At 53.6% G+C, this 10,250-nt stretch overlaps 1 long non-coding RNA gene across 2 annotated transcripts; it reads left to right on the forward strand.

Annotated features, from left to right (window-relative positions):
• Positions 1-1,632: 1,632 nt before the first annotated feature.
• Positions 1,633-9,107, forward strand: LOC111557073. Of its 2 annotated transcripts, none has more exons than XR_006587007.1 (3): positions 1,633-2,331; positions 6,134-7,263; positions 8,690-9,107. It is a non-coding gene; the product is annotated as an uncharacterized LOC111557073 (long non-coding RNA). The 2 variants fall into 2 exon arrangements; XR_006587008.1 differs by having other exon boundaries at positions 1,633-1,859.
• The last annotated feature ends 1,143 nt before the right edge of the window (positions 9,108-10,250 follow it).

Consider the following 10,250-nt stretch of genomic DNA (forward strand, 5'->3'; position numbering starts at 1 on the left):
TGGGTGGCTCAGTCGGTTGAGGGTCCGACTCGATTTCGGCTCAGGTCATGACCCCAGGGTCATGGAATTGAGCCCAGTGTCAGGCTACATGCTGGGCATAGGGCCTGTTTAAGATTCTCTCTCTCTCTCTCTCTCTCTCTCTCTCTCTCTCTCCCTCTGCCTGTCCCCTGCTTATGCACATGTGCTCTCTCTCTAAAAAATTTAAAAATGAAAAAAATAAGAATATATTATATATGTGCAACAACAGAAATAATCCTAACCCCTGAATTCAGAGCTCTTGAAGCAATGAGGACATGTTAGCAGAGACAGCAGGCATTGGCAGCGGGAGCAGGAATATTTTGTATGCTTTAGAATTTTTTTTGCCATGTGCGTGTGTCAATTTTTTAAAGTTAATTGGTTTATTTAGAATAAAGAACAATTTAAAGTTAATTGGTTTATTGAGACTAAAGCTGTTGAACATGTACTATCTGGCTGTTCCTCTGTTTTTCCTACAGTATATCTTTGGATGTCCCTTTGAACTTGTTTTGTCTGCCAAGAGAGCAAATACAAGCAAGAGCTAGCAGGCGTCAAAGATGGAGATAAAGACGGAAGAGTACGTTTGCGATGCAGTGACCTCTGGCATCGAGCTTAATCTCACGCTACCCCCACCCTCACGTCTCCTCCCCCTGCCCACCCCTCCCCTTGATAACCCCCCATGGTTAGATTTCAGCTCCTGGACGGTTCCCAGACCCGGCTGGAAGACGCAGGCCTAATGCAATGACTGGCACGCCATCTGGTGGCTTCTTCAAGAAGTGCAACTAGACCCTGTTTTCTGAGCAAGCTCACAGAAGCCAAGTTGGAGTACACACCAGAGGTCACAGACCCATGCTGCGGAGACCGAACCTGACTTACAGATGTGCTATGATTGTATAAATGTGTGGGTCACGGTGCTTAAAAACATTTTAAGGGGCGCCTGGGTGGCTCAGTCGGTTGAGCGTCCAGCTTCATCTCCGGTAATAATCTCGCGGTTCGAGAGTTCAAGCCTCGCATCTGGCTCTCTGCTGTCAGTGCAGAGCCCCCTTCAGATCCTCTGTCCCCCTTTAGATCCTCTGTCCCTCTCTCCCTCTGCCCTTCCCCTGCTCGCACATTCTCTCTCTCAGAAATAAATTTTAAAACTTTCAAAAAAAAAAAACCATTTTGAATATGTTGCCAGCATTTAAAAATGTAGGGGCGCCTGGGTGGCTCAGTTGGTTGGCTTCGGCTCTGGTCATGATCTCATAGTTTGTGAGTTCGAGCCCCACATCGGGCTTGCCACTGTCCGTGCAGAGCCCTCTTTGGATCCTCCGTCCCCCTTTCTCTGCCCCTTCCCTGCTCATGCTCTTTCTCAAAGATAAATAAACATTTTTTAAAAATCTAGATGTTTTACATAAAAAACCCAGATCTCTGGCTTCTGTTGAAAATTGGATCTGATGATGACCGGGGCTGAGGCCTGTGCTTTCCAGTTGCCTGTCCAGCCTCTACTGCAGCCACTTTGGCCTGTGCTGAGTTTGTCCTACACAGGATCCCTGCAGTGTGTCGACTAGTTCTGCCACGCATTTGTGTCCGCCCAGGACCTCAGAAGGTGACCTTATTTGGAAATAGAGTCGTTGCAGACGTAATGAGTTAAGAGTCTTGAGATAAAATCATTCTGGATTTAGAGTGGGCTCTGGTGTCCTTGTTAAGAGGAAGAGAGGACACAACGAGGCACAGAGGAGAACACCACGCGGCAAGGGAGGCAGAGGTGACAGTGAGGCACCTGTGAGCCCAGGAATGCCACTCTTGCCGACGGCCCCTGCAAGCTAGGAGAGAGGCCTGGCTGGCTTCCCTCAGGGTCTCCGGAAGTAAGTAGCCCCACCGACACCTTCATTTTGGACTTTTGGTCTCCAGAACTGTGGGAGAGTAAGTTTCTGTTGACTTAAGCTCCCCAGTTTGGGGTGATTTGTTACGGCAGCCCTGGGAGACTATACGCCACGTCCCTGAGGTCCTCAGCTTTCCACGGTGCCCCCCCCCTCCACAAACAGACCTGTGCTTGAAAGCTCCCGGGACGGAGAGCTCACGACGTCCCATCTATGTGATGGACTGCTTGTTGGAAACTCCTTTCTGGCGTTGTGGGATCCGGGGAGGCTTCATGGAAGAGGCAGCACGTGAACTGGGCCTTAAAGGATGACTATGATCAAAACAAGGGGAAACATGCGGTGGCGCGTGTTCCAGGTGGCGGGGACGCGGCAGGCCCAGGAGTATGGGCCGTATATGCAAACATTCACTCAAACTCTTCTAGGAATATTTACTCGCTAAGCAGCTAGTGGAATGGAGGTGAGTTGCAACGGGGACGTGTGGCTGGGTGAGGTCAGTAGGTTGGAATTGGTGGTGGGTCTGAATCTTTAAAAATCCTGGCCTCCTGGGGCACCCGGGTGGCTCAGTCTGTTAAGCGACCGACTCTTGGTTTGGGCTCAGGTCATGATCTCGTGGTTCGTGAGTTCGAGCTCCGCATCGGGCTCTGCACTGACAGTGTGGAGTGTGAGTGGGGTTCTCTCTCTCTCTCTCCTCTCTGTCCCTCCCCTGCTTGTGGTCTCTCTCTTTCTCTCTCTCAAAGTAAATAAATAAACAAACATTAAAAAAAAAAAAAATCCTGTCCTCCCAAGTGGAGGATGGGACATTTATCCACATCCCTAGGTTTTTCCTTCAAGCTAAACTACTCTCCCCTCCTCCTGTGTAAAACACTGTCGGGTTGGCTCCTTTCCAGGAAGCTTCCCTGCGTCGCTTCCTCTGGTAGTGGTAGAGCCGTGTGCCAGGCACAAGGGCGGTCATGTGATCCAGGCCCGGCCAATCACAGCACTCCAACCGCCTGGTAGGGTTACGATCCAGTGCAAGTCCTGTGCTGGGACTGCTGTATACAGTCTGGGAGCGGGCAGCTTTTTCTCTGCTCGAGCAGCACGTTCTCTGCCACGTGGAGAATGCCCATCACGGGCCAGAGAGAATGAGGCCAACAGGTTGAAAAGAAACAGAGTGAACCGGGGGTGACAGATGGCCAGTGTCCGGCGTTCGTTCACCTCACAGTTGCCATGCCCGGGCTCTGGTTCCTAGACATCTTCCTCCGTTTCCAAGGGCTGTGCCAATATCCACCCCCTTCATGAGGACTAATCCGTTCCTTCTCTGTCTAGGTTAGTCTGCATTAGGTTTCTGTCACTTGCAACCAAATTGTCCTGGACGGTACGGTTCTGTTTCCAAAACCCTCCTGCTGCTGGCCAAACAGCCAAAGAGAACTGAGGAAGATGGTGCCCCTCCAGAGCAGCGGCCCCATTGCAGTTCAGCGAGGTTGCCCCTGTGCACTTTCCCGTGGGCCTGTGAGCACTTGGTGCTGTTAGCGTTCAATTGACATTGAAAAGCACAGGGGTGTGAATCCAAGTAAAATACAGATAAGGGCAGGGAAGATAAGGAATGGAAGCCTCTCTGATATTTCTGCCCCCAAAGACACATTGGCACCCTTAGAGATTCATTCCTTTGAATGCATCTTTTGAAATATAAGTAGAAGCTGGGAGAGAAGTTTAGGAGGCAGAAAGTAGGCCAATTTGCCCAAAACTCAATATGCCTGAGATGAATGCACCAAATTTACTCAATTAAAGAAATTACCAAAGACTTGTTTCCTTTAACTAAATATAACGTTTTCAGCAATTCATGTAAAATGTTGACATTCTGGCTTCCAACAAGAAACAGTTGGGATACATTGGCTTGGAGTCAGTTTGCAGAATGGTTCTCCAGGAAAGGATAAAATTGTTCAAGCAAACAAAGGGAAGTGAATCCCCGATGGTGATGGGCAGGACCAGGAGTGATGATAAATATTTTGGACGATGGTGACGCCAGGGCTGAATTGGAGCAAGATCATTCATCCAGTCGTTCATTTATTTAACACGTATGTCCCAGTTACCTGCCCTGTGCCAGGCCCAGGACTCAGGATACAGCTGTGACAAGGCCTCTAGGGAATCATCAGGGTGATGCAGTGCCGTGTTCCAGGACAAGACATAGGCCTGCACGGGGCCAGGGAGGAACAGAGGTGGCTTACCCTCCGTGTCTGAGGAGGTGGGAGGGAGACACGATGTCTGATCTGGGTTTTGAAGGATGTGTAGGGGCTTCGCAGGCAAAGAAGAACAGAGAACCTTTTCAGGTTGGGGTGGAGCCTACACTGAGGCTCGGAGGCACAGGAGATGGGGAGGAAGGGGAAGAAGATGCTAGTGAGGAGTGTGGAGGCCAAATCACCAGGCTTTCAAAGAGCCAAATAGAAATGGACTCTTACCCTGTGGCCAATGAGGAGCCACTGAGGGTTTTATCAGAGGGAGGCAGTGATCCTGTCTCCATAGCAGCCATGACAAAGACGGACTGAGAGTGCCAGAAAGGAGGGGGCTAGAAGACAAAGCTGGAGGCTGCTGCAGGTGTCCCAGTGACAGACGAACAGGGCTGAGGTGGAATTTATTCATTCAGCAAGTTATTTATCGACCGTCACCTGGCGAGAGACAGGTGCTAGCCCAGGTGGTCCTTGCCGGGGGTCCGGTGGTGGTGAGGCAGGAGAAGAGCCTTCCAGACAGAGGGAACAGAACGTGGGGGGCCTGAAGTGGGGAAGATTTAGGCTCCATAAATGTTTGTTGAATGAACGACTGTTTGGAAGGGGGGAAAAAGGGTGGCGCGAGGCGGGTGGTGCCGGGGATGGGTCGGGCGGCAGAGAAGCGGAAAAGCTGGTGGCTGAGGGGAGCAGAGCAGCGGAGACCGTCGTCAAGACTGTTTTTCAGACAACAATTTAGTGAAGACGCACACGGCATTTTAAAAGAAATGAAACAAGCGCGCCTGGGTGACGCGGTCAGTTGAGCGCCCGACTCTTGGCTTCGGCTAAGGGCCATGATCTCGCGGTTTGTGGGTTCGAGCCCCGCGTCGGGCTCTGGGCTGACAGCTCGGAGCCTGGAGCCTGCTTTGGATTCTGTGTCTCCCTCTCCCTCTCTCTCTGCCGCTCCCCTACACATACTCTCTCTCTCTCAAAAATAAATAAACATTAAAACAAAAATTTTTTTTTTATTTTTTTTTTCCAACATTTATTTTTGGGACAGAGGGAGACAGAGCACGAACAGGGGAGGGGCAGAGAGAGAGGGAGACACAGAATCGGAAACAGGCTCCAGGCCCTGAGCCATCAGCCCAGAGCCCGACGCGGGGCTCCAACTCCCGGACCGCGAGATCGTGACCTGGCTGAAGTCGGACGCTTTACCGACTGCGCCACCCAGGCGCCCCTAAAACAAAATTTTTTAAATGTTCTTTCGGTGGTTGAGGCCAAAAAGCTTGAAACCCTCAAAATTAGGATGCAGATTTGGCTCTTGTATCAGAGACCAAAAATAACACTGGCTTAAACAAAATAAACAGTTACGTCTCTTTCCATAACAGTCAGGCCCCGGGCCGTCCCGGGCTGGACTGTGACTCCAGGGTGCCGGGGGCCCCAGCTCCTGCCTCCTGGCTGCGGCCCGGACAAGATGGAGCCACCTCGTCCATGTTCCAGCCCGTGGGGAGAGGAAGGAGGAGAGGGGAGGGCATGGCCTTATCTCTTGAAGGCCACAACCAGGACGTGGCTCCGATCACTTCTGCTCACATCCCGCTGTTTACCATGGAGTCCCCTGGCCACGGGGAGCTGCAAGGGAGCTGGGAAGGGTGGTCTTCGTCCGGCACCTGGGCGCCCCGCTAGAAATGGAAGGTTGTGTTAGGAGAGAAAGGGAGAGGGGGCGTGGGGTCCTCCGGCAGCTTCCTCTCCAGCCTGTGTTTGAAGAACTGCCGGGGATCCGTGGGGTTTGGGGTCTGTTGCCTAGGCGGGAAGGCCCTCTTCCTCACCTTATGACACCCCCCTGGATGCCAGTGGCTCCCAGAGATGCCCAGGCTCTCCAGACCCTGCAGACGGAAGGAGAGGACTCAGGGCGTGCAGCCCACTGGGCGGGGCCTGGTGGCAAGCAAGCCCTCAGGGAACGAAGCCATCTGCATCTCCCCTCCTCGCTTCGCCCCATTAACAGTGAGTGTCACGGTCCCCAGGAGCCCAGGCTAGGTAGGAGTTTACAAATACCCTTCACCCAGCAACCTCTCTCTTCTGCAGGATCCTGAGAAAGAAGAGATTAACTATGACACCGAGTGACCCGAGAAAGTCCCTGGGTCAGGGTCCCCAGGACCACTCCTGGTGTGATTTGCTAGGAGGACTCACAGCTAAGACCCGTCACGGTGCAAAGATACAGAGCAACATCGGCGCAGGACAAAGGCTATGGGAAACCAAGCAAAAGCTTCCCAGGGTCCTCGTCCCGCTGAGTCACACAGGACACGCTTAACTCCTCCAGCGACGTGTCACGACAGCGTGTGTGAAACATCGTCTGCTAGAGAAGCTCATTAGAGACCCAGAGCCCAGGGTGTTTCCTGGGGGCTGGTCACATAGGTAACCCCTGCCTAGATGTACCAGATTCTCCGCAGGAGAGCAGGGCTTTCGCATCAGCCATGTTGTTTGCGCAAACGATTTAGGCGCAGCCAGCCCTTCTCAGAGAATCGTGGGAGCATTCCCAAAATCCAAGTTCCCAGACCCCAGCCAAGGGCCAGCCTCGTGAGCAGGCCTTTCAAAGGATGGCAGTCTCGGGCCTGCTGCGCTAACCCTGTTCCACACACTTGCCAAAGAAGGTGGGATTTGACCTGGGGGAGTCAAGGAGCCACAAGAGAGGAGGAAACCCTGCCAGGTTGACCCCACCTACCTCTCCAGCCTTCCTCTGAACCTTTGCCTGAGCCCCGGTCATCCTACACAGATCTGAGCAGTGGCGACCCCCTTTGTACAGGCATGCGCCTGCCGCGACGCTATTGTCACACAGGCCCTGTCACCCTCTCACTGAGTCTGCAACCCCGGGACAGCACCTTCCTGCACCGCAAGAATCACATTCCGACTGTATTCTTGTGTACGAGACTGCCTTCTCAGCTTACTTCTCTCTGTTTCTTCTTTCCCATCCCTCCCCGCTCCCCCTCTCCACGCTGTGATAAACAGAGAGCCTTGCAAGCAGGGGTGGGGGCGGCGGGGGTGGGGGGCGCTGATAAACTCAGCTGCGTGGACTTCCCATCTCCATGGGTCAAGGATGGTGAGGCTCTGGGGCAGGAATAGACCAGATGAGCTCCGACATATCCCGGGGATTGACTGCAGGATTCTCTGAGCTGGAGAAACTCAAATTCAACGCGGCCACTGAAATCCCGAGCAAGGTAGGCTCTGGAGCCTGGCATGTGGGCGGAGAGAACAGATGAGGAGCAGAACCAAAGAGACCCAGTCAGGTGGAGTCCCGGCCGTGCAGGGCGTCAGGTGGCAGGGAAGGGCGAGGGAGGAGCCCAGCACCTTTCTGGGGTGCCGGCTCACTGCTGAGGGACAGGACCTCAGCTGGTGTGCGAGTGAACAGGAGCCCTTAGCCCTGGCCCGGCTGATGTGGGCCCCTCCCGGCTAGTTCTGAGGGTCCTTGGGGAGACATACTCTATGTTGGCAGCTGGTTGCTTCCAAGCCCTGGGCTGGCCCCCCCCCCCCCCCCCGGGCAAGGTAAATCCTGGAGGGGCCGGCTGGGGCTGGCTGCCTGGCACGGGTTAGGGTCAGAGGGGAGGCCAGGGGGAGGGGGGAGGGAAGGCTGTCCGGCTTGGGGTGGAGTTTCTGCTGGTGTCTGTCATTGACTATAAATGTATCTGAGAGGATTCGGTGCAGGGAGGCCTCCCCTCTCCCATAGGGCCAGGGAAGCAAATGTTCAGGGAAGCCTGGAAGGAGACTACCCATCTCTCATTGCACGGCAGGAATCAGGAAGGGATGGGAGGAGGCGGCAGACGCCCGGCCCCTTGGCTCAGTCCAGCCTTCCCTAGAGGCCAGTCCTCTCACAGGGAGAAGCATTGAGGCTGCCCAGCCTTCTAGAGAAGCGGCACAAAGAGTCACATCAGGTGACAGCCTAGAGCATGGCTGGCGGTGACAGGCGGCCTGGGTTCAAGTCCCGACTTGGCCACTCACTCAGCCTCAGCTGGTGGCTGAGCCTCACCATCGTTAAGCGGGGGGGGGGGGGGGGGGGGGGGGGGGGGGGCAGCAGCGAGACGACTTGTCACAGATGGTCGTGTGACTGGTTTCCTCATCCATAAGACGATGAAGGATGTTGTAGGCTCAGGTGAAATCCTATATGTGGAGACTGTGGCCTGGCCCGGGCCTGAGGTTAACGTCTGTTCTGGCCACTTGCTGAGGTGCTGTCAGTGACAGTCCTGGCCCCGGCCCCCGTGGCTGTCGCGCGGCAGTGCGCTCAGGCCAAAGGGATGGTGCTCGGCTTTTCCAGCCTGTTTCCCCAACTATAGGGAGTGTCATGTCCCGAAGTCTGGCCACAGCCCTCCAAAATTCCAAGCAACATCCCCCTGCCTGGACATCAAGCACCTTCAGATATCACGAAAAGAAGCACTTCGTCATTTGAGCCCTAAAAAGATGGCTGCCATTCCTTATATTCCTCATTCCTTCTCCAGCGTTCTTTTTAAAGTGCAGTTAATTTTGCTTTGCAAATGTGTGAGCCCTTGGGGTTAATTACAGCAACCGTGGAATGTTCCAGAGAGACAGAAAGGAAACGCTGAACCTTACAGAAACTGACTTTTGGATTCATGCCTTTGCATTCTTCCACAGAATCACAAGACTGGGAGATGTTGTCATCTTACAGATGGGGAAACTGAGGCTCAAAGGGAGGTGCTGGGAGGCAGAGCCAGGCAACATCCACGTGGCCTCACTTCTTCCGGACTTCTTCCCTGACACCCACGCTGCCACCCATATTCACCCAGGACACGGCTTGTTACAGTGACATGTGGGGGCTGTCAGCCGGGCCTGGGGTGACATCGTGACCCCATACACCAGGGTCACTCCCCAGAGGGGTAGTTGTTTGCTGTATAACATGGGGGTGGGTGTGTAACAATATCTACCTCTCAGGGTCGTGGGCAGGATTAGACATGATGGAAAAAGCATGTTGATGGGAACATAGAAACATTTGTGTTTTTTTCTCCTCTCCACCTGTTTTGCTCAAAATAAATTAAAAAAATTTTTAAAGTTAGGTTTTTGGGTTTTTTTTTAATCGTGTTTGTTTGCTTTTTTTTTTTTTTTTTTTTTTTTTTTTTTTGGTCTCTGTGCCCCCGCAAAGGTGTGAGAGCAGCCGCTGGCTCGGGACCCAGGAGGCCGGTGGGGGAGGCTGCTTCTGCTCCTTGGTACCTGTATGGGATTGTGTGCAGTTTGTCTTTCCCCTTTTAGATTTGTTCTCAGGCCCAGGTCATGCACCAGAGAGCAGTAAATTCACAGTCCCTGTCCCCATTAGTACTGAGCCACGCGCCCTGGGGACCCGGGTTGCTGGGACATGGTGACAATGGATGTCAGAAGCTAGGGCCTTGGGCCTCTATTGCCCCATGGCCTGAATAAATGTGGTCATGAGTGCAGACACCAGTATTCCCCTGAAGGTTGAGGATAATCACTCGGGAGGCTTCCCACAGGAGGGACACGGCACCCTCGGCAGGCTGAGGGTTCCTCACGGACTCGGTACCAAGGCGTGGTTTGGGGATGACAAAATGTTGAATAAACCAATAAAACAGAAGCCCTTCTGCCCTTGAAGTGGCCCATAGGCCTCCCCCTGCCCCCGTCCAGAGATGGGGGCCCAGCTCTGGCTCCTCACAGGCTTATTTCCGTCCCGGCCTCCTGCACATCCTGTCTTCACCCAAGGGACATGCTTCTGTCTGCTTAGCCATCTGGCTGCACAGGAGCACCACCTGGGACTCTTAAAATACACTGACGCCCTAACCCAGAACAACAAAATCAGTCTTTGCAGGTGGGGCCTGGGAGCCTAGACTTCCCCCAAATGATTCTAATGTACAGCCAGGAGTAAGCGACTAGATCATTCCCACCCATCTGGGGGCCTAGCCGAAGTCCCATTCCTCCAGGAAAGTCTTCCTGAACTTACCCCGTGCAGGTGACTCTCCTCTGAGCACCTCACCCACATGAGCAGTAGTCACCTGATGCTGGTGGCAGCCTGCTTTGCATCAGCGGGAGGTAGCAAACAGAATCCAAGCTTTGCCCGTCACTAGCTGTACGTTGGTTGTTACCGAACCTCTCTGAGACTTACCTTCCTCATCTGCAAAATGGGCCTTAATAACAGTACCTACCTCATAGGCTGATAGGAGACGCTTCCACTGACGGATGCCAACCTCTG

Source organism: Felis catus, chromosome D2, assembly GCF_018350175.1.
Source record: "Felis catus isolate Fca126 chromosome D2, F.catus_Fca126_mat1.0, whole genome shotgun sequence".
NCBI lineage: Eukaryota > Metazoa > Chordata > Mammalia > Carnivora > Felidae > Felis > Felis catus.